General features: G+C 44.1%; 1 protein-coding gene across 2 annotated transcripts in view; it reads left to right on the top strand.

Annotated features, from left to right (window-relative positions):
* Window positions 1-24,685: 24,685 nt before the first annotated feature.
* Window positions 24,686-25,101, top strand: part of RAI2 (retinoic acid induced 2) — a 43,800-nt gene continuing 43,384 nt past the window's right edge. The window contains exon 1 of one of the 2 annotated variants that reach the window (XM_039714232.1): window positions 24,686-24,826. The gene's annotated coding sequence lies outside the window, so the exon portion shown is untranslated. The remainder of the gene's footprint in view (window positions 24,827-25,101) is intronic. The other variant, XM_039714233.1, reaches the window with a different exon arrangement.

Below are 25,101 nucleotides of genomic sequence, written 5' to 3'. Positions count from 1 at the left end.
TCTTAAAGGTATTTTCCAAGCTAAATAATTCCACAGTTCTATAATTTTTTGATAGCCTGATGGTGACTGTGACCTGAAGTCATGACAATTGGCTAGCACCACAATGGGCATTTGGAGTTTTCTTCCCTGTTATGGATCAAAGTGAAATGGAGCCATGTGATTTCCTTACTGCTGGGGACGTCTGTGTCCTTGGAGAAGGGTGAGATATACTTCAAACATCTTTAATAAAAGAAAATTATGATAAGCCATTCTCCAGGCAAGAGTGGTAAATACCACTGTGTATATTGGCTTTTAAAATAGAGACATTAGCCAGAATATCTCAGACTGTGTAATTTAGTGTCTTTTATCATTTCATCTTCTAGTTACAGTACCAAAAGGAGTGATGTCTGGAAGATAAATTTAATATGCAGAAGAAAATCCCTCACTTAAAACATATTTAATACTTGAATGGTGTAATAGAAAGGCCAGTTTTCATATTTTTCCAAAAATGGACTTTAAAACTCAATGCTTCCTGAAAAATAGCTGAGTTTTTGAAAACCGCCTAATCTTTTACAAGTTCCAGACCTTTCCCTTCTTCAACATCATGGGTAGAAAAGTTATTGTAGTCTGAAAACCCCAGTATATTTTTCATGACACGTTGGTGTGCACCAATGGGTTAAGCAGTGGGTTGTTAAACATAGACTACAGTAATGCCTATTTCCCAGTAGAATGGTGGATGCAGACTTTACAAGTTTCTAAGGTGAAATTATAACAATGACTTTGACTGGTCTTGAAGCTCTTGTACTGAAGCAGATGTTCATACTTTACCTCCATGTGTGATATAGCTATTGAGCAAAATTAAATGGCAAAACAGACGCAGTCAATATGTGATGCATGCAATTTGATGACCTTATGGAAGCAAGGAGGAAATCAGACTTCACAACTCTTAGTGGTCTTCTCATTGCTTGTGGAAGGTTAAGGCCAACAGGTGAAAAAGATTGGGAGGTTATATTGAAAACAGGGTAGTCTGAATGAAAGAAACATGTAACCCCTGCCATGCAGTCTGTAGGCAGCCTGTAATTATCAAACCAGAAACCTACTTTTCACATGGCAGGTAGGCAACAGACTATGACAGAAAACAAGGACTACGTATGGAAGCTCTGCATTTGTATTTCACTTAAAGAAAACACAGAATTAAGCCAGGAGAAAAGAGCATGTCAAATTAACCCCCTCTAAGAGACCAGGAAAATAATTTCAGTGACTGACAATGTCAGCCATGTCTATGTCCTGGAGGACAACCAAATGTGCAGAGGCACAGTGAGTGAAGATAAGGCCAACCAGCAGACCCAGGAGGCACCCTGGGCATCCTGCTTTTGGTAAGACTTGCAAGGGAGGTTGCTGAGGCGTTGAAAAATTCTTTACCTTATGAAAAAAACTAGCTGAGGTGTGAGTGATAAATCATCCAGAGAGAAATTGGTCCTTCTGATCTGCCATGCAAATCACGGTGAAGTGGCAGGAGTGCAGTGTTTGCTTGGCTGCAGAGCATGAAGGGGACTCTGTCCCCCATGCCTCCCAACACAGCGAGCCAGATCCCATTTCCTCCCACCTTCCCACCTGGGTAGGTGCCAGTGCTGCAGGCAGCGTGTGCCTTTGCTACCAGAAGCCAGACTCCCTCCTTGCAGTAGGACTATGCCTGACTTTTCCTGAGCTGGCATCTGCCCTTGCTCTTGATCCATCTTGGCTGGCAGCCCATGTGCCCCAGCAGACTGATCTGTGCAGCAGATTATGGGGGCCAGATACCTGAACTGCACAGGAGAAACGTGGAGATGTCCCTTACCCAAGCAGTGTAAGTGACCTGAGGTGCTTCAGTCCCCAGTCCCTCTATCACACCTAGAGATGCCTTGAAGAGAGTGTGTCTGTACATGTGCAGGGCAGCTGAGTGAATAGAACAGATTTTTGTGCTGCGTGCTCCTGTTGGAGACATGCAGATTTCATAGGAGTAATCATGCAGAAGTTAGCCCAGAGGAAAAAAAAAACATATTCCCCATAGGAAGGGGTAACCATAACTATTCATCTTCACCTGGCCTGTGCCTCACCTACACACAAGACAGCAGCACTGCTATTTCCCCAGCTCTGCTGGAACACCTTTGCTCCCTGCTCTGGAAGAGCATTAACACTTCCTAGCAGTGACTCAGCCATTCTGTGCCTGATGGACCTTCCCAGGCTTCTCTGCCATACCTGTAGCTTCTGACACAGGAGCCTTCAGCTTACATCAGCAGTGCTTGTCCAGCCCTGAGAGCAAGACTTGACATTCAGCACTACTGAATGCCATTTGCTTTCTATTGCTCTGGCTTTCAAGGCCATCCAGTTTTCCTGCATGGTCAAGTGCTGCACTCTGCCTGGGGTCCTCATTCCAGCCAACAGGAATACGTGCAGTAGGAGGCTACTGCAAATGTCTCATTAACAGAATGAGTCAGGATACGCCATTAGTTCCCAGTGTGTCTCTCAGGTCTCACAGCATCACTTCTAGTTCACAGACCAATCAAGTCACATTGTACTTCTGGAGCACAGGTTTACCATAATGCAGTTTCTGCCCAAAAATGGCTCTCCTGCAGCAGCATCCATGTGCAGCTGGTAAAGACCTCATCCTATGTCCAGTTGAGGTGAAACAGACATTGTAGGCTTTAGAAGGGTTTTTCACCAAGTATTTTCCTAAATAATGTTGATGGATGACTGCTAAAGCATCTCCCCCAGTCTGTACCCATGGGGTTTTAAATGGGGGTTGGGGTCTTTGCCCATAGCACCACTTCAGGGTCCACATGTAGGAATGCCAGTGTTTTGATCAGCCATCCTCAGCACAGGTGTAAAAACCCTGATTTAAGACTAATTATGGCAAAGTAATTATTCCTGAGCCATGATGGCAGGCAGTCCCAATTAACTCTAAATGGGATATAAATAGCAAGGGGGGGGGGGGGAAAGCTTCTGTAGGGGGAATCTAAGATAGAAAGGGCCAAGGAGACCCCAGACACAAGCAAAATAAATAGGAACCTTTTCAAGCAGAGGATAAGGCTGTGTTATTTCTTCTCAGTTTCCAGTAACCCAGAGTTCTTGAAAAAGGCAGACAGAAGGTTGGGCTTTCTCTGCTCTGCTGCAGATGCAGAATGGCCTTTCAGTAGGCACTGCCAAAAAAAAAAAATCACCTTTATTGGAGTTATTTTCCAAAAGGTGGCTCTGCTATTGTTTACAGCACCAGTGTTCTGGTAGCTGTGTCCCCAGACTTTCATGTTTGACATGTTTTATGTTCTCAAGAGAAACCCATCAGACAGCAGCTACCCAAAGGAAATCCTGTTTGATTCCTCCCTGGTTTATTCCAGGCACAGCCCTTTGGTGAATGTCTCATGCCTTTGGGTTTTCTCCCAGTCCACAGAGCTGGGCTGATAGGCAGTTGTATTTTCAAAAGCTAAACATAAAGAGGTTCAAGAAGATTTCACATTCATTAATAATATTTTACAGTGTTATCTCAAAAAATAAAGCTACCTTCCTCAAACATTACAACTAACTTTCTGATTTTAATATACATTTGTCCCATGGGGATTTCACCCATTAAGATAGATTAAGTGACTATTCTAATGTACAATAGCAGATTTTGCCCTGTGGTTTAGTGGCTGGCTGTGGTTGACTGATACCCAGCCCTCTGAATCCCTGCTGAGTATCTAAGCTCTATGAACTGCAGTGAATGCATTTAATCTACATAAAAAGAACACAAATTGCATGTTAGCCTTTTTGAGCCCAGTAATCAGTTTTGCAGTTTACTTGGTATGCTTCTCCGCAGTCCTAGTGGCTCCAAGGAGGTTCCAAGGATTCTCCCTTTTTTTTCCCCCTGCCCATCTCACATAGAAGAAAAGTGTTTGCATTTTGATTGTGCTCATTCCCTGACCCCTGTAATTTAACCATTGTTCATATTTAGTGCTGACTGGAGTCCTGCGGGGCAGCTGATAACAATAATTTGTAATAAAGCATATGCAGGCTCTATTTTTTATCCTTGTTTTCCCTAATAATGCGAAATTAAATTTATTAATTAAAACAGATGAAGTAAAATAGGATTCCAGGGCTGCCAAAACACGTGGATTATCCCAGCCTCGCATTTAGGACGATTATAATATTTGGCATGTATATGGCGCTCCAAAGTGGCATCGCAGTTAATCCTTAGCCCTGAAGTGTGTTGTTACTCCTCAATTTGCGGAGGAGAATGCCCGAGCAGAGAGGTTAACTACGCCAGAATGAGCCAAAGCCTGTGTGAACAAGATGCTTCCCACAGCACTGCCCCATCTCTCCTCCCCCAAATGTGATTTTTGGATGAGCCAGAGATGAGCGGGGAAGCTGCGGCTCCCCGGAGCTTTTGCAGGGCGGGGGCTCAGGGGCGATGCTCTGGGATGGGTTTGGAGTGGGAAGGTCTGGAATGGGTTCAGTGGTGATGCTCTGGGATGGGTTCGGAGTGGGAAGGTCTGGGATGGGTTCCCAGAGATGAGCGGGGAAGCTGCGGCTCCTCGGAGCTTTTGCAGGGCGGGGGCTCGGGGGCGATGCTCCGGGATGGGTTCGGAGTGGGAAGGTCTGGAATGGGTTCAGTGGCGGGGGAAGCGCATCCCGACGCCCCTGATGGTGCGCACACCACGAGCTGCAGAGCGCACTGCTCGTTTGTCAGCTGCAGCATGCAGATGGGGAGCTCATCCCAAAATTATTATAATCCCAAACACATACATGCTCATCAGGACTGAGATAAAAAAAGGAAAACTAACAGCTGGGGGAAAATGTGCAAAATGCTCTTTAGACCAAGTAGTTCTCTGGCAAAATGTAGTTTCAGCTAAATATTTTGTGGGGTAGGGTTGTTGCCATTATTGGTGAGATGAGAAAATATTGTAATCTTCCTTCTCTGCTCAATTTCATCTCAGGTAATTTTGATATGTTTTGCTGTTTTCATACACAAATATTATTTGGTGTGCGAGTGAAAACAAAAAGGAAATTAAACACACCAAAACATGATGTCTTGCCATTTATCTTGTTAATTTATCCTGTTATCTTATCAAATTTAATTTTGTCACTGCAATTTATTTTGGAGGGATGCTGGATTTTGTGGGACAGTGCAGGATGCAACTCTCCCTGCTGGGGCTCAGGGCTGCTCCCTCCCCCTGCACTGCAAATTGCAGAATGGCAAAATCCTGGTTCCTGAGCAGCTCTGGTAGAGACAATGGGAGTGGGCACAAGCTGGGATTGAGACTGTCCATGGCAGGTTTCTTGTTATGATTCACAGGCTGCAAAAGCCCTTGGCTGCTCTTTGGGAGCCGTAAGACACTGGCATGGGGTGTTAGGAGAATCTGAGCGTGCCCCATCCCTGGAAGTGTTCAAGGCCAGGTTGGATGGGGGTCTGAGAAATCTGGTCTAGGGGAAGATGTCCCTGCCCATGGCAGGGAGTTTGAAACCAGGTGATCTTTAAGGTCCAACCCAAGCCATTGATGCTATGATCCTGCAGGGAGCAGGCTGCTTTGGAAACATCAGACCTTGCAAAAACAATTGATTCTGCCTAAAAAAACTTGGTTATACCCTGTTGAGGGGGAATAAAGGGCACTGTGAACTGTGTCACTCTGGTGAGTCTGCTGAGAAGACTGGGGCAGGCAGCCAGCCCCTGCTGCTGTGAAGGAAGGGCAGTGATCTCAAACAGTGATCAGACAGGAGCTGATGGTGGTGGCAGCCTCTTCCAGGGAGCTCAGCCTGGGTATTCCTCGTGAACCCCAGGCTACCCAAGGGGATGGGCAATGTGGAGTGGCCTTGCTGAAGGGACAGTCAGAAATCAGCCCATGACACAGGCTGAGGGGAGCAGCAGGGGTGAGAAGATGAGGGTGACTGATAGCGGGCAAAGCTATCATGTATGGCTGGGACACTGGCTCATAACCTCTATGGGCTGTAACACAGGAGGTTCAAAGGATCATCTCCTTATTCTTCTCAAAAATGTCTATCATCAGCAGACAGTAAATTCTGGCAGCTTGAGATGGTGAATGTTGCCGAAAGCTGTGAGGACTTCAGAAGCAGAACACATCTTTTTTACCCTACAGGAAATCTTTAGAACATCTGGAGGGCAGCTATAAAATTTTCTTTTTATATGTTTTAATTACATTTTGAGATTGTTAAGCTAAGCACCCTCCTCTTTAAAAAGAGAAAACTTCATGCTCAAAATATACAGAAAACTAAATATCTACCAAGAACTGTTTTGGTTAGTTGTCATTTGTAAGTCACTATATTATAAATAATAGGAGAAGGAACACTAAAACACAAGTTTCAACAATTTTCACCAAGAGTCCAACAAAGAAACAGACTATAGGTGTTGACAAGAATTGCTTAGCAGGGAATGATATTGCATAATGCAGAGCCTGTGAACATCAGCTTTACATAAACTTCTTCCATATGAGACGTTAATCAGGATGGAGAACTGAAGGATCTGAAAACAATCAACATTTCTCCTTTCAAACTCCTGATCTTCAGTGTGAAGAGCTCATGCTCTCCCTGTGTGGTGGGAATGCAGGAGAATGTGAGGTAGCCATGGGCTAATCAGAGGTGGGCACATTTTCTGAGGTGTGTTGGGCTGAGAGCCCCACACTGCCCAGGCTGAGCCCACTGAAGAAGGTGCTTGCTCAGGGTAGAGATGTGCTGGCCAGTGAAATGAACTTCTGAACCAGGGAAAACCAGAGTTGGATGAAACTGGGATGGTGATTCAATGGCAAAAATTAATAAAAGAAGGAGTAGAAAGTGCCTGGGAGGTTTAAAAGGACTTGTGCAAGGGGTAAGCCAGAAGCCCAGGAGACAGAATTACAGATGTACCTGCATATCTTAGATAAATATATGGATTTCTACGGTCCCTACAAACTGACTATGGTGATAAATGAAAATATTCACAATGTTAATGGAATGGCTATATGCAAAATACAAGTGTATCTTCAAATATACTGATATGAATACATTTCATATGCCAATGACTACATGTGAAAATATATAAGCATGATTCACGTATCTTTTGAACCAGAATTTGTAAGGAAGGATTGTTTTTCAGAAACCTAAACAACTGTATTTGACAGTTTCCAAGTGAGATTTTGATTTTGCATTTTCAAATTACATTTTCATTGTCATAAATGCAAAATGCATTTGCAAAAAAAAAAAAAGAAAAAAAGAAAAAAGCGCTGTTTGACCTGTTACCTTTGTAAAAAGATCTAGTGGTGAAATACAGTTTGATTGCAACATATATGCTGTTCCCAAGGGAACTGCTGCTTGAAAGGACTTTCTAGCTCTGATTAGACTGATGAGACAATCATTTGCTCTCAGCTTAAACTGAAACCAGAATAAGAAAATTGGCTTGAAGAACCTGTGTCACAGTCACCTGAGAAGCTTCTCTTCCTTGGCTAAAAGGGACCAGACCAAGGTTACTATGACCAGAGTATTGCTCTTAGGTCAGAGAAGCACACTGGCTGAACAGGAGGGTTGGACCCACTGCTGTGGTTGGTACCCCCTCATGACGTGCTCATGCCAGGTCCATTTAAACCAGCAGCAACTTCATCTGTTCACCTTAGGGGCAAACTGTGAGGCACAGCAAGTTCTGAATTAAAATGTCTCTTCTTTTGGTGCTAAGCTGATCAAGGTGACACCGTCCTGGGAAGGTTCAGGGCACCATGCCCAGATCAACTGCAGCTGCCATCAGGGGACATCTCCATCATCTCCAGCCCACCAGGGAAGACTGCTGGGCTGTGTGTACCCCTGCTGCTCCCAGGACCTGGCACATGGATGCTCCAGAGACTAGTGAGACCTCTCTCCCTCACATGCTCCACAGCCCTCCCCACTGGGGCTGGACCCCCTCTGCCTATGGTGATGTTAGAAGATCTGATCTGTGGGTCAGATCCTCAGTATGCACAACTTGGGAATGCACCTTTAAGTGCAATACTCCAAATTATCTATTTATTTTCTCCCTCTAAATGCTTTTGGGATATATTTATGGAGTTTCTTAATTTTTTTCAGCACCATTAATCTTAAAGATTAATGCAAAGTCAAGCAATCTTCTTTTACTTAAACAAAGTCTCTCGCACATATATTTTCACTAACCACCTCTTGGGGAGCTAATGTTTATATGTGGAATTCTGCAATAACTCTTTACCTCCAGTGTGCCCACTGCCCACTATAAATGCCAGTGCATTACTCTTTCAAGTAACACGGTATATTTTGGACTTTAGGAAAGTGAATCTAGAACAACCCCAAAACTGGAATGTTTATTCCCACAAATAACTACACAGAGCCGTGTAAGAGTGCCTTTGGAGAGCTGAGAAGGAGGATGGGGATCAGAAATAGAAGAGAAAATCACTTGGTTGCATGTCCAGCTTCTCTCTTGCACCCTCAGGACTGTCACCACATTACCCCAACCCATGGTCTTTCTCATCCTGCATGGCCACAAACATATGCCTCAGCCCCTCTGGTCCTGGCAACTGTGCTACATACCAGTTACTTTCCCCACGCCAAAAAAAAAGTCTCAACTGTTTTCCTTTCCCTGACCTTTGGCCAACACTCGCTGTCCTTCTATAAATAATTCCCCACCTTTGTTTAAACTCTTAAACTGAAGGTATTTATTGCTTGTCGTCATATTCCCAGGATTTTTTTCTCTGCTAAATATAATAGTGACCTGTAGTCACTCTTCATGTCTTACCCTCCCACCTATCCATCCTTCCATCTGTCCCTCCTGACCTGACTCCACAGACAAGAAGCGCATTTTCAGCCAAGCCACAGGAAAGGGGACCTTATCCCTGGAGGGATGGATGGGGAAGGAAGGACACAGGGGAGGCAGAGGGCAGGATTGCCATGCACAGTTTACAGAGTGCACCAGATCACCAGCATTTTCACTTGGAGAATAGTGCCTGATCCCATGGAACCCTGCTCCCAACAAGGCTATTATACACAAGCTGCAGGACAGTCAAATTTCATTATCCCTTCTGCAAAACATATGGAGGAAACAAAATGTTGGAGGATACTCCAGTGACAGCTAATGACATTACTGAAATTACTATAAATATCATCTTTAATCTAATCAAAAACAGTATATCAAAGACATTAAAGCTGCAGATGCTTACTGTGCCAGGGGGGAACCAAATGAAGCTTTACAGATGTGTCATACTGTGAAGCTGTATTTGCATAATAGAAAATGAATGCTGGTTGTATCTCAGATTTCTGCTGCTTTTTAAGCCAGGGGGGATCTGGACGTTACATTTAGTGAAGATCTTTCCAGGTAGCCCAAGGTTTGGGCAGACAAACAAAAATACAAATTATCTGCAGGCCTGACAAAAAAAATATCTAATGAATGGTCACTTCATCCCCCACTAATTATTACCTGGGCCACTCTGTCACATACTTTAATTAGCATCATTTCTCTTGAAAGCACATTTCAATGAACCAGTGCTGACTGCAGAGTAAGAACCAACAAAGTAACATCAATCAGTTAATTAACTAGTTAACACATTTCCTTCCTTCTTAATTCCTGCTTTTGATTTTCATTTAGCTGCTTTTAGCATCTGAATTTTCAGGAGGCTTGTCTCTGGGCAACCAGTGGTAGTGATGTGAGAGAGGGACCTTACCAACATGACCTTCATGATATTGTTTTGCTACTGCAGGGAGAGGTTTGTGCTCTCGTGGGGTCTCTAGCACCATGGGGAACACTTCTGGGAAATAAAAGAACAGGTGTACATTTATTAAATACAGGCAGAATCCTGCTTACTGTTGGAGAAATGAACAGAGACAGCACTACTCCCACCACTGGGCTCAGGTTTCCCCTCCAGTGTTCACCAGAGCAGGAGAAGCTCCCAGGTTTCAGCACAGAGCTGCTTCCTGAGACAGAATATTTCCAAACTGGCAGGACCACAACAACCCTGGGCTTCTACAAGCACAAACCAAGACACTCTGACCAACCTGGGTGATGAACTGCTTCCCTCAGAGTGCTCTCCTGTGTCAACGAAGAGAACTATGTTGCAGGGGCTTTTGAAATCTCATTAAAACAGAGAGAGTGTAATAGCACTTTTATTTGACCTCATTTCTGAAAAAGGTACAGAGCTAAGAAAATAAGAACCTAGTGAGGTGGTTTTGTTTTGATTTAGGTTGTCCCCACTCAGCCATGCCTTCCTCCAAAGACTACTCAAACCTCAGTGATGTCCTTGCCTTGATGAACTGCTCTGGTCTCCCAGCAGCCCTTCCTCCAGACACCCTAGTTTGGTCCTCTACTTCCCTCTTTACTGCCATGGGAATAGCACTTGTCTCTGATAAAGCACCTCATGCAGTTGGGTCCCATGAAAGGAGGTGTGAATCCAGCAGCAATGTGTATTGTCTGCCCCCAGCCAGCTCTTTGGAAGCAGATTTCAGGGTTTTCCTGAATGGACCATGGTGGGAATATGCATTATCACAGCACAAAAGGGTGATGTGGTCCTGGTAACTCAGCATGAGCATGGTCTGTGGTCAACCCTGTGCTCATAAACCCTAGCAGGAGCATTGCCCCAAGCAGAGCAGCAGAGCTCTGACTTCACAAGATGCCCAAGGCTGGATTTCACTAGACTGCACACTAGATTTTACCTGGCATGAGGCCCACAAGTGCTCTCTACTGAAAAAAAATGGATTTTGTCCTAAAAGATTACATGCCTGGATTTATTTAAACTGCCATTTACAAGAAGATATTCATTTAAAAAAAATAAAGCATCAGGAAAAGAAAGAGGTTCACTGGAAAAAGGATTTCTGTTCAGCCTTAATTTAAGTGGAAAATAATGTTTGTACTGCTACATGGCAAATATATTGGAAGGATTTGAGATTATAATATAGAGTAGGTTAATGGCAGTTTCATAATCTAATCTGCTGTTGAATTCTGATTTTACCAACCATCTTTCCTCCTTGGATTTAGAAAGTCATTGTGTTTCCATAAATTCCAGCAGATTGAAAGAGTTCAGAGTTGAAACCCCAGTGATTTAGATTTGCCATGCTGCTAAATGCTATGGCTTAGGAGCAATGAATAACTGCAATATGGAGTCTCTTACACAGCAGGGAATCTTCAGCTCCCTGAATTGGTGACAATCCATCCCAGGGATTTGCACCCCAGCTCCCATGGGCTGCTGCCTGCATGCCCACATTTGGATAACTCCTCAGAGGCAAAACACACCAGCAATTTTACTTTTAAACACAGCTCATTTTCTCCAGCTTCAGTGGACAAGGATGTCAAAAGGGAACCCCTAGAAATAAAAGTCACATTGCACGGTGCTCCTGGGCATTCCCTCCTCTGGGGACATAGGTTGTGTGCAGCCAAACTCCTCTTGGGAGGATGGGAAGCAGAGAAGATGCACTGAAGTGGGTCTTATGGGGATCCCCAGTATGTGAATCCAGCCTTGAGGCATGGCCCATGTCCTGCTCCTCCTCTGAGCTTTAGAGGGATGCTCAGCATGCTGTGATCTATTAGGAGCAGATCTGAGGTGCAGAAGCACTGCTTCATGTTGTGATTTTCCAGCTGCGTGAGAGGACGAGCTCACTGTGCTCCTAAATGATGCATTTAACTCGGCTCCACAGAAAATGTTGACAGACAGAACGTGGGTTTAGTACTTTGATACTTATGGGGAAAGACTGGGGAAGGAGGAGGAGGAGGATGTCCAACTGTTTAGAAGGGGAATATTTAAGGAAGATGCAGAAGAAGCAGTCGGCAACTGGTACGCCTAACCTACAAATGTCAGCTTTACAGAGTGAGTCAGTCTAAAAATAACCTCCAATTGTCTCCCAGCTACTCCAGCAGCACAGTGAAAGCACAAGTGGTTGAGAAAAATCACCAGAGGGGGGAAGAAAGATTCTCTGTCTGGCTTTTTTTTTAATTAAAAAAGCCTATGCTTTTAGAAATTTCTCACCAAAAATGAAGCAAATACCAGGCTCTCACAAGATGCAAGTTAACCTTGTTTAATTGTATTCACTCAATTTATTTTGCCTCTATTTATTTTACCTCTGAAAGGCAGCATAGGCTGAATTCCAGATATTCCATGGAACACTATAAATGTAAAACATGGATATCCTTGCATAATTGCATGAGAACTTCCCCTACATGCCCCCCTGACTAGACTCCCTTTCCATACTCAATATTTTAAATTAGAGTATTGAATATCTCTCTATATAATTTGCATACTTTCTTTTTTAGCAGTCTCACTGCTCATTTATATCCTATGAACTATTCTTTTCTCTTTTCAGAGGTCATTGAAATACAGCTTTTCTACAGCAGCATTAAACTAATCCATGATAATATTTCAGAATAAATTTTAGTGCATGAACCAGAAATCTGTAGAAGCGTTTCTCCTCCCTGTTGTCTGAAGCAACTGCTGCACACTGGCTTCAAGATGCAGTAAGAACCAGAACAATGCCAAGACTGTTCCATCCCTATGCACTTCCATTTAATATAGCAAACCAACCAAAAAATACAAAAGGAAAGATCTGAGACATGTGAACTTGCAAACAAGCAAGCAAAAATGCTATTGAAAGATATGAAAACGAAATACCTGTCCAGTAATATACGGGACTGGTGCTTACCTACAAATGTTCTAGAGATGAATCATGCTGCTGCAGATTAGAGGAACTATTTTGACAATTAATACTACATATTTCTCTGATTTAAGGTCTCCCTTCCAGCATGGAAAGAAGATGTCATGAGGTCTCTCCACTCTGGAACAAATTTTCCACAAGCTGGGTTTTTAAACAATTAAGCCTAGAATATACCAGTTTTGAGTCTTGAAACATTTATCATCTGCTCTGTTATATTTCCCTTTTCTACTCTGTGACTGGAAAAAGAATACACAGCCGGGTTCCTGACAGGGTCTCCACATGTCTTGTAGACTCCAATGGCATTTCCACTGCCATGAGAATGTCAAACCCAAATGGACCAAGCTTGATGCTGATGCTGCTTGAGAAAGATCAGTCTCAAGGACGTGGAGGAACACATTTTGAGGCAGGCAGATGATGCTGCATTGGAAATGCCCTGTGTCCAGAGTGGGACCATGGCAGGGGCTGGTGTCCCTCAGGAACCAGGTGCTCAGCTGGTGTGTAGCCATGAGTGCCATGATGGGTTTGGACCAGTGGTAAGACCAGTCCCTCTTTTCCCAACACCACGTGGGCAGGACAGGTAAGGAGGCCATGAATGACCGTGTCCCTCAATGCCTCTCCCTCATGGGGAAGCAGTGAGAGGCACCTCCATCCACGTGTCCCCACACAGGCTGTACCAGGCTCTAGCGCTCCGCAGTCACACGCTGAGTGCATCAGAGCTGGGAATGCAAGGACACTGCAGAACTGATGGCAGCAAATCAAACATATGGGCACACTGGAAAGAAGTGGCACAAAGCATTATTCAGCTATTAATGAATCATTTTAATTTTCCCTGGACTCACTGGAGTTGGCCCCAGAGATGGACTCACATCATGGCAATACAGCTAGACTTGGAAAGACCACCAGGTTTGGGCTCCAATTGTTCAATATTTCAATGTGGTAGAAGCTCCATATGTGGCTCAAACATGCCAGATGGCCTAAAACACACACTATCCTAAATACTCCAACACCTCTCTTGCCCTGCAAAGCCACAGAGCACCAGGCATGCAGTAAACATGGAACTGAATCCCCTTGGATGTGAGTTAGTGACAGCAAAATTGCGTACTCAGTTAAAGAAATCAGTTCTCCAGTTTGTGTGGCTAATTGGTTTGTTTTACTCAGTGATACCCACTTTCCTGGTTCATTTAAATAATATCTCTCTGGGAGGGCGGATGGCAGGAGGCTTTAGTGACCAAGAGCCAGGGCTGTTTATATTTACATCATTGGTCTGAATCCAACAGAGAGCCTGATAGTGAAAGAAAATATTAGCCATCTGCCCAGTGCTTGACAGCCTTGCTAGCAATAAAACCAAGAATTGATTAGATATGGAGGTTTTCTGAATATCCCTTGCTAGGGTTGGCCTTCCAGTTTGCAGAGGGATGTCCTTGATGAAGCAGAACCATCGGTCCTCTTGACACCCTTCCCCACTCCTACTGGACCAGTAGGCAACCCTGGCAGTCTCCACCAGATAAATACCAACTTGTAACCAATACTAAAGGAAAAATACTGAAGAGAGATAAAAATGGCTCTGTATAAGCTACTGCTTATTCTGGTGATGCATCACACTGTTTTTGAACTAACAGATGCCACACAGTGTCCAGAGCTCACAAAGGCACAGTTGGAAAGTAGACCTTGCCCATTGCTACATTATTGTAATTTTCTTGCTTGCCAAAACAGAGTCCTCTATTTTAATATCTCCTACTTGCATTTTGTCACATACTAAAATGCTTCAGCTGCACAGCTAATACTTTATATCCTTAGACCTAGGGTCTAGGTAGCTCCCAAACATGAGCTGTCCACACCACCAGCAGATGCACAGGAGGTAGAAGCAGCTGTCTATGGCTTTGTTTTCCCTTTGCAGTGGCAGCTACCCCACAGGGACTGCCTTACCTTGGGATCACTCCTCTGCTATAACACTGCCTTTGAAGCTGCTAATGAAAAACCAGTGGGCCTACATGCTAGTGGCTAAAACACCTATTCTTGGTGTAAGTAAGTAGAAAAAATATCTTAAACATGACTCAGAGGGTGGATACACCCGAGAACAGATGGTGTGCTACCCTCTCTGGAAGATGCTGGGCTTGTAGCAGAATCCAGCAGTAGGGATGAGTAAGGAGATGATGTTGCTCCTATACCCAGACAGACAGCATAGCCCATCTCCACACGGCTCACCTGGGAAGCAAGGGGAAGGGCAGAATGCCACACTTTGGGCAGGTGATTTGGTCCCCTTTGCTCTCTGCTCTTCAGAGAGACACCCCCAGCCTACATTTGTGCATGTGTGTATTGAAGGGCACCCACATGCAGTGCATTTCAATAAATAATATTCCTTGCTTCTCACACAGCATTTCTGTGGCAAAAAGTTTGCACAACCCTGCTTTTATTGTGTCTCAGCCAGAAAGATCCCCCCCCACAAATGATGGACTTGCATCTTACCACCTACACTTCATCACACAAGGCAGTAATAAATGCATGGAGGACTACTATGCCTCAGGACAATTTAAGCACTGTGCAAAGGTCACTCTCTTCAGACCCTAATTGCTCAGCAAAAGTGACATTTAAAATGCATATCATTAAAATCATAACAAATTTATTTACCTTCTTCCTTATTGGGATTGTTTCTGCATACATTACACATTTGATATATTGAGTGCTCTGGAGGTCAGGATGTGTTTGCATCGTAAAATAATGTCTTGTAGAATCATGGTGACATGGACTGCCAGGCTCCCAGTATTACTCATGCACTGACTGCTCTTGAAGGAGCTAGCACAAAATCCCAACAGCCAGAGACGACCAACAGTGCCTGAGTTTTGTAGAAAGAGAGTGTGGTGGCTGCTTTAAGACAAACAAGTAATATTGCAAAAGTAGCAAGGAAATAATATTGTGAACTTTTTTGGACAGGAGGAAGAAAGGTGCAGCAAGAGGCACATGTGCATCTCTGCCTCTGTTCTGAACCATTTTGTTCAGTGCTACTATTGGCTTACTTATCTTTCTTTCCATCATATGTACATGTGTGCATCACTGTGTCTTTGTCTCAGAAGATGGCATTCAAGCCAATATCTTTTAGGAACTGGAGACACTGTTCATCTAACATATCTAATAGTTGTTTTCTCTCTCACTTGCCATTAGATGCCAAACACCACTTTTTAGCTTCATCACCCTGAAAACCACATTCACCATGAAAGCTGTTAGCATAGTACCTTTGTGTTTCCATTTGCTATGACATGATTAGTTGAAGGCAGAAAAGCTAAACGCAAGTTCAATTAGGACAGAATTATTCCAGGTAGCCTCAGTTTTCTCTATTTCACTTATGAGCATTCATTTCTTTTGTTCATGAAGTTATTTACTTACTTTTTAATGTCCTTTGGAACACTTGGATTTGTATGCCATAGAAGAGGAAAAAGGTTTTGTGACTATAATCATGGCAGTTTAATGTCAGTACCAGAAGCTGAAGATCTAGCTTGCATTCTTAACTGAAGATGAAACAAATCTAACCAGTTATTCATCCATGTGCTTAGCTCCCTTCTTCTACACAAAGACAGTGGAGAAGTCATATACTCCACTAAAGCATGCAGAAAATGTTTACTTGCTGCTTTACAAGGACTGAACCAAAGCCTACTGGATTCTTTCCAATCCATTGAATTTTAGTTGCTTGGTTTGGGGTTTCTTTATTAAAGATGGGAAAATGTTTTTGGTGAGCAACAAATTTGTCAAAAAATGTCGTTTTGAAGAAGCGACTTGCAGAACTGAGTCCAACTTGGTAAACAGATTTATTTAGCTGGGAAAGAAATAGAAAGCATTCATAAGAACATAACTGAGACTTTCCATGTTTTTCTTTGGAAATTATATATTTGTTCCATGTGTGACATTATTTAAAAGCTATAAAGAGGGATCTAGGTTGGCTAGACTGTATAGAAGAATTTCTTCTTTCTCTTTGTTTTTTCCAGACTGGCCCCTGAACAGATGTGTCCTATGTGAGTGTCTTACTCTTTTCCATCCCATCTTCTCTGCTTAAATCACTTTTACTTCTTGTTGCCTGTCTTCATAATTTGCAATGCTTTTCCCCAGCAATGGATTCAGTTGAACAAATAAGTTACTACTCTCCAAATTCACCACATCCAAAAGATACCACCATTGGCTGGCAGCAACCTCTAATAGAGCCCATGCGAAATGTAACAAGTACTGGTTATTGCTGTGCTTTCATATACTGATATTAAAACACACTTTAAAGTAGACTAGGGGTAAAATCTGTAAGTAGTGTGACACTTGCTAACAGGGAATTTCTTCTTCACTTTCTATAGGGAACAATCAAGAGCCAAAATAGACTTGTCTTTCATCCATTACAGAATCTTTGAAGTGTAACCCATCAATCCAATGCTGCTGCTGGATAAACCCACAGAATGATATCCCATGCCTCTGTCAAGCAAGATCCCCTCTGATCAAAGCAAGTCAGGTGAGCAAAGGTGGCATTTTTCATGGCTGCATTGGCCTGTTGCTGATCCTGGAAAATGTGTGAAAAATATTCCTCTCTGAGACCAGGATAAGACCCAAAATTTTTCATTTTCCCAGACATACCCTTTCCAAGGTATGCAGTTCAGCACCCAGAGAAGCCCTGCACAAGGATGGAGGGGTGGGGCGGGCAGCTTTTGCAGGTGGGAAGGCTGGCATGTGGACTGGCATCCTGCCCCATTCGAGCTGTCACACTCCTGGCAAGCTCTCCTGGCGCTGCAGGGAGGGTGGGAGCACAGCAGCGGCTCCGGGGGTGCTTGGCTCGCCCTGCAGAGCAGGAGCAGCTCTGGGGCTGGCTGCCCTGCTGCCTTCGATTGACTGCAGCTGCTTGTTTGCTCTCGAGGCTGCTTCTGGAAAGCCTGTCTGTTTGACCTGTCTGCCTCCTTCCTGACGCTGAGCTTCTTCTCAGCCGCCTCATTTCCTCCCTGAGATCCTGACAGAGGCAGCCTGCAATCTCTCTGCTCGTTGGGCTTCCAAGTGACTTTCCGTCTATTTAATCTGTCATTAAAACTTAATGCAGGGTCTTCCCATCAGAAAAAAAAAAATAGGTTGAGGAACAGAGCATTCCTTTCCTTTCACGATGTTTTCTGATTTTAAACAACTATGCCAAGATATTTGTTTGATAGCTATAAATCAAGAACTCAATCAAAAGCCTGTAGCAGCCCTGCACAGGAGATTCCCTGGGATATTGCCTCACTCTTTCTTTCCTTTTTTTTTTTTTTTTAATTCTGTGCAGCAGGAGTGAATGGCATAATAGTGGATATTGGAAATAAACTCTTGAGCAGTGGAAGGACCATCATTAGTGCTGACAAAAGCAGCTTTTGAGGCTGCGCCAAGATCAAATAATGAGAACTGGTAGGAGAAGCTGGCATTGCTTATGGATGTGAGGTTCAAGTTACCACTTTTTTGAAGCAATTAACTTTTGTGATATTTTGTATAGATGGGTCTAAGCTGAGGGTTTCCCTTCAATTGAAGCAGAAATACCTTTGTCCACAATATTAATTATTTCTCCTTGAGTGCTGCAAGAGCTTCCCCTAATTTACTTGCAGGCTGTTTAACCCTAGTCATCTCCCTCCCTTTTTTCACAGCTCTCCCACATCCAGACTTTCCTGGTGAAAGCACATGAAAGCCAACCTTACCCCAGAAGGACAAGGACAACTAAATTTCCTGTGAAAACACAAGAGGAAAGAGTTGGACTGCTCTTTTCAAAAGGAAATTTGTCATGATATCCCTGCATCTACAGCCAAAATGTGCACTGACCATGAGGACCCTACTTTCACCTTCATCCATGGAAGAATTTAATTAATCTTTCTATATTGGCAGGCGAACAACATTTCCTGAAGAGAAAAATAACTGTTAATTTCCAGAGGTAATTAACAGTCACTGAATAAGACTAAAGGGCTTTCATCAAAATTACCAATCAGCTCAAATTTGAAGAGATTCTCTCCTCCTCATTGCTTCTTCATCTCATTCAGCCAGTCCTGCTGAATTAGTGCCTAATAGAGTCTCAGACATATTCATATCCTGTCAAATTCCCATCCTCCCAAGGAACTGTCCCTTTCAAATGGTAATACAGAGGGCGTATGATGTGCACTCGTTGCTATTTTGGATTTAACAGCTGGCTGTGTTGCACTAAGGGTAGCTGTGGAAACTTAACTGAGGGATGTGTGCATGTGTGTGTGTGTACACATCTGTGTGAGTAAACGCCTACTCCTTTGCAAATGATACCATTTATCTTAAACAATGCTCTCTTTATAACTCTAAAAGCTAATTCTCTTTTTAGACCACCACAGCTGCTGAAGGGGAGAATGGTACAGCTTCACAGCAACCAAGAGCATGGCTTAACCCCAGGACTGGGCTGTGCAACCCCTTTCTCACAGGAGTTTCAGCAGATGAGCAGGGTCACCACCAGTACTGGGTCACTGGTGGCCCTCATTAAGACCTAAGGGTTTAAGAAAGGCTCTCTTCAGGCTCTCCTCACTTTGGCCAGGTGAGGAGAGGCAGGGGGACAGGCAGCCACAGGGATTTACTTGTTTTTGCACAGTTTCAGATGTTCTCAACACAGCCCAGCACACACACTGGAGTGCCTGAGCAGAGGCAGATGGTCTAAGGGCTGACCTCCACAGAGCAGTATGAACACAGAAATTAGGAGTCCTCCCAGGTCACTGCAATATAAGTTTCCCTCCTCCTGCTTTGTAAATATTTTGAGCCTGAGCCAAAGACAGGTGGTGTTTCCAGGGATATTCTCAGTGACTTCAGCTGGATCTGGAGTACTTGTAATTTGACATCTCAGGGGACCTCACGGTGACAACCAGCAACGAGAATTTTTAGTAAAACATTTCTGTGTGCTGTGCCAGAGCACTTCTGGAGACAGCACTAGATGGGCACAGAGCATGACCTCTGTTAACAATACACACTACATGAAAGCTAATAATTCTGGCTAAAGCATATTCAAAATAGGATGCTTGAAGCAAAACTAATGCATTATTCACTGCTTGTTGGGAATACAAGAACATGGAGATAGACATCTGAGCCTTGGGCCTTTTCTGCAATGTACTATACACAGGCTCAGTGGGCTTATTGGCAGTACTGTGACTCTTACTGCCATGGATTTTTCATTACTAATAGCATTTAAAATCTTACCCTGTGATCAAATTTTTTAAAAAGTGCATGTATTCATCTTTGCTTTCTAGTCACATACAGTGATGGGAGGTATTTCTAATGCTGTATTCACTCCCTTGGTGTAAAATGTGCCCTTTTTCCACCTTTACATTAAATCAGACAAATATTTGGTGAAACTCACGGGGTGAAATAGTGCTAAAAATGCCAATTTCTCAGTAGGTAGCTGAAAACATTTGTGAACAGAGCACCAGCATAATCAACTCCAATACAGCATGCAGGCTCTGCTAGCATAACGCTTCTCAAAAATAAACATGTGTAAAATAAGGAGAAAAGTATGTCATTTTATAAATTTGTGATATACAAATAAAAATCTTTGTGAAACAATTTAAGAGCAGCATTATAGAAAAATCTGTCTGGGATTTGCCTAATTGCCTGTAGACAGGCTGCAATATAGACACCTGCCTCTGAACGAATCACTCTCTGGTCCTTTTGTGGTCAACAGAGAAACACTGGCACTTGGGAGAGTGATTTATCTCTTCCTAAAGTACATGTCTAAGAAAGGTCAAATGAATTGCATCCTAAAAGTGCTTATTTCTCCTGGCTGACCATAAAGGTTGAAGAGAGACTAACTCAGATGTAAATTAATACACTGTAGACATACAAGCCTGAGGGTTGGTGAAGGGGGGGATGCTGAAGTGCACCCCTATTCTTCCATTTGCCACTGTGGAAGGGTCTAAGAATACAGACAGATAACTCCTCCTCCCCAGACATAGATTTCCACAGTTTCATCAGATGAGAGATTTTTGGTTGAAGGAGTTTTGCCATACATCACCAGGAAGAGTATTGTATGCCCAGACCTGCCCCACAATATCCTGTCAGACAGACAAACTTCTTCTGCAGGTGCTGCTGCAAAGAAGTTTTGGATCCCAGCAGTCCCAGCAAGTAAGCCTGATTTATAGTAATGGTTAATCCTTCTTGGAGTCAGAAGCAGCTTGACTGGATCCCAATTACTGCTTAACAAGGTATGTCTTGTCAAAACAGTTTTGAGGCCAGCTCCTGATGCAAGCTGATCTTTAAGTGCAACTGAAGATTGGCTTCAGTAGCACATCTTTGCTATGGCAAATTCTCTTTAAGACTTTTGGGGGGCTGACATGGGACCAACTTTCTGTTAGAAAACAGACTGAAATGTAAAAAGCAGCATAGTTATATGCATTACTATTATCCAAAATTATCAGTTATCTTTAGCTTCCCTATAGCTTATCCTTTAAAAAACCCATATAGTAATGAATTTTGCCTACATGTGATACCTTTGTTCTTCTTACTAAATGCTTCCAGGATGATCAGATTACAAATGATTTCTAATGAATGCTCACACATTTAATTGAAAAGAGAAACAATTGTGAGAATGCTGTTCTTGAAGTCACTGTGCTTGATTTCAGTATCCATGAGCTTGTATTTTCCATGTTTGATTGCAGAAACTTTGCCTAAAAAGCCCACTCTTGAAGTTCAGACCACCTTAGAAAAAGGCAATTTTTAAATGTTAAAGGAATCAAATACACCTTCATATCTGCTAGCATGTGGTCCTCCCATTATAAAATAATTAAAGAACTACAACTAGATCAGGCTGACAATCACTGCACCAAAACCAGTATGTACTATGGTCACATTACAAGCAACAAAGCTGAGCTTGGTGATTTATGATAATATCACTAAAACCTTGTGATATATTTAGCAAGTGGTAATGGTAAAGGTTATAATTCCTCTGAGGGACAATAGTGATGAAATAAACCACGAGGGTCAAGTGGATTATGACCTTGTGAAAACTCAAATAATGGAGATGGAGCTTTATAAACTTCCTTATAATAGATAATGCCTTAAACAATTTAAAACCTGCTCAGTACTCAATTTGGACTTGCCACAGGCTTACTACTGCCTATATATTATTAGAGGAAAACCTGAAAATTACTTCTGTCACTATGAATCTTGCATCTGCTCAGAACCCCCATTTTTAGGTGCAATGAGTGCTCTTGCTGTGCTTGGAATGCTCCCAACAGACAGTGTGTGTGCACTCATCTGTCAGCTCTCCCCACCCAGCATTTGCAGTGTGGCTGCTTACACAGAATTTAAAGCTTCCAAGGCATCCAGGATTGCTATGTTAGTAATCACACCTGGCAGTATTAATTTTGCTACTGTATAGTACTATCCTGGGATCAAAGAGTTTCTATGTGATCAAGTGATAGGCTGAGAAGAATGACACTGCTGATTGCTTTACATGCTTGGCAAAGGGAAAGATGTCACGTTTATCAGCACAGACAACACACCAGGTTCCTGCAGATCCTCTCTACAGAGTTACCTGAGACACCCAACTTTAGAACACAGTTTATACGGGAGCTGAGGAGCGCTGCATACGTGAATTCGTGCTGAGATTTAGGTGGAGGTGGAGCAACATCAAAGGCAAATGGTGACTATCCTGATCTACCTGAATACGTGATCCTACACAAACAGTGTGAAACCAGACTTTTATGGGATCAGTTCCATAAAAGACTACGACCATGACTCACTTGACCAAGGTCATTCGCATACATAATTTGGGCTCCTTCATCTTCATCCTTGCTGTAGTTTGCCTCCTGTGTGGCAACCCGCCTCACCAGAGCTAGTTTCTTATACCAAGATACAATACTGAACTAGCACATTTCTGGAGGAAGCTGCATGGATAAAGCAGCCATACTGAGGCATACATGTACAGATTTATAAATTAATGCACAAAAAAATTCCTCTGCCATGGAGGAAACCTGAGACCATGCTATCTCAGCTTTAAAGACATGAAGGAGGAAGGAAGACAAGGAGACAACACAATGCTTACCCATTTGTATAACAGCAATGACAATGGCAGGCCTGGGAGGGCATCAGTCTGAAAGCACACGGGACAATCAGCTGCCATTGAGAGAGAGATTTTCGATTGATTTTAAATTAAGGTCACTGTCCCCAGGCCACAGCTAGATTTGATTATTTCTGTCACATTTTAGAAGAGTGACAGAAACTTCTTTGCAACCAGTGTTCTCTCTCTTCAGTGACTCAATGCATAATGATGCTTTTTTCAGTGGGTTTTGATGATTCCAACTTCCAGGATATGCCACACGTTGGTTCAGCAGTGACATTCTCCCACTGAAAGCCAGTCATCCCTTTTACTACTCAAATCTATGCAGTAAGGGCATTAGGAAAGCTGTGGGCAGCACAAAACTAACACAGGTGTGACATTAAATCTGAGAGGTGTATTCACTGCTGGCAGGTGACAGTGACTATCAACACACACCGAGGGGAAAGGGCAAAAACACAGAGCAAGCCCAGCCATGAGCCATTTGTCACGGAGGGACCTTTCTGAGCAAGCTGTGATTTGGTTGCTCTCTGTGGATTTCTCTCCTGTTAATTAATTCATTTTCCCCTCAAAATGACATTAACTGGCTGCTGTCGGATGGCAAAGGGCTCCACAGCTGTGTTTGCATGAAGAATCACCCCTGTACAGACAGGTGGTCTGTTAATGGCCTCTCCTTTTGTGCTGGAAGCCAGGACCACCAGCTCCTGCTCACCCTCTCCACACTGCTGGAGATCTGAGGAACCTCTGTCACATCTCCCCTCTGGTGCCTCTTGCCAGTGTGCATGTACCTAACTAGGAAACGCTTTCAAGCCATGGATCATCACTGCTGGCTTCCTCTGAATCTTTTACAGCTCTGCTATGTCCTTTTTGAGAAGGTGAGACTGGAATTCCAGCAGTATTGAGAGCACAGGTCCAGCACACATTTTCCAGTGTAAAATCTTTCCCTCTTCGTTGCTCTCCTAACAACTCCTGACATTTGAGTCACTCTTTTGGCCACACTGAGCATGAAGCTGACATTTTCTCAGCTGTGCATGTCCCTGGGCTGTCAACCTAGGGAAAGTGATGGCCAAAATCCTTCCATGATGATGGGCAAGAAATAAATGACCAACTGCAACTGTACAGTTGTGCTGTCTGGAAAAAAAAAAAAAAAAGAACGAAACAAACCACCTTGGAATAACAGTAGTGGATTTTAAATCCCAAGATGCTACAAAATTCCCTCTCAGGCAGCTTGACCTAAATTCCTATGGGCAATGAGGAAGCCACATATTTGGAGCATTTGACAGAAAACCAGACAAATGCCCATAAATTATTGTATGGGGGACATTCCTACTCTCTTTTGGAAGATGGATTAGGCAGATGACCTACTAAGTTTTTTTTTTCTTCTTTCACTAATTCCTACGATGCCATGAGTGTGTGTGCTTTACCCTTTCTTAAATCATAATCTGATTGATCCAGCACCAGTCAAAGGTTTTGAAAAGCCCATTAAACCGCAAGAGGAAATCTTGAGCGGTTTGCTAATATCAACAGAAATCCAGATGGAATTACAATCATCTTTTATGTACATTCGAGGGCATATTATGTAATACTAGCCATGGATTTAGTTTAATGCACCGCACCTTCCAATAAGCTGCCGGCGACACTTAACAGCGATTTGAAACCTACAAAAAACTCCTTTGCCCTTGACAAAACCTTTCTAAAGCCCAGAGACGGGGATCAAGAGGCTTGGGATATTCAGAGTCTGATGGGAAAACGGGGACAAGCGAAAGCGAGGACGGAAAAGACGAGGGGGGCGGGCGAGAGGAGGAATTAAAAAGGGCAAAGAGGTGGAGGGGGGAAAAAGAAAAACAGGAAGTCAGAATCGTGGTCAATCCCAGATAAACGCAGAGGAGACAAGGTCAAAACTTCAAGCAAGCAAGCAGCAGAAACCCCACGAGGTTCATGAGGCAGGACGCCGCTGCCCGCCGCAGCACCCCCGGCGGGGCCGGGCCCGGCTCCCTCACGCGGCGGGCGGGGGGCGGCGCGGCGGGCGTGGCNCCGGCCCGCCCGGCGCGGGGGGAGCGGGACGCGGTACCGGGCAGGGCAGGGCGGCGCGTCCCCGGCGGCGGCGGCCGCGCTTGACAGAGCGGGCGGCGGCTGCGGCCCCATGGAGCCCAGCTAGGGCTGCCGCACCCTCCGCCGGAGGTAGGTGCCGCGGGGCGGATGCGCGCCGACAGCGCAGCGCGGGTGGAGCGGTGACAGGTTGGCCGGGCGGCGGCGTTTTGCGGGAATCCCACCCCCCCCAAGCCTTCTTCCCACCGGCGGCCGGGCGCTGCGGTACCGTGGGGAGGGCGGCGGCCCCGCGGTCCCCGCTTCGGCCCGTGACTATTGTTTCTGGTGGCGCCGAGCGGGCGCAGAGATCCCGGCGGCGGCGGCGGCGGCTTTGTGCGGGTTGTCCCGGCGGTGGGGCTGCGGCGGTG

Source organism: Passer montanus, unplaced genomic scaffold (genome assembly GCF_014805655.1).
Source record: "Passer montanus isolate IOZ18808 unplaced genomic scaffold, ASM1480565v1 scaffold3, whole genome shotgun sequence".
In the NCBI taxonomy this organism is placed as follows: Eukaryota; Metazoa; Chordata; class Aves; order Passeriformes; family Passeridae; genus Passer; species Passer montanus.
Note: the sequence above shows the minus strand (reverse complement) of the source record. Positions and strands in the feature narration are given on the sequence as shown.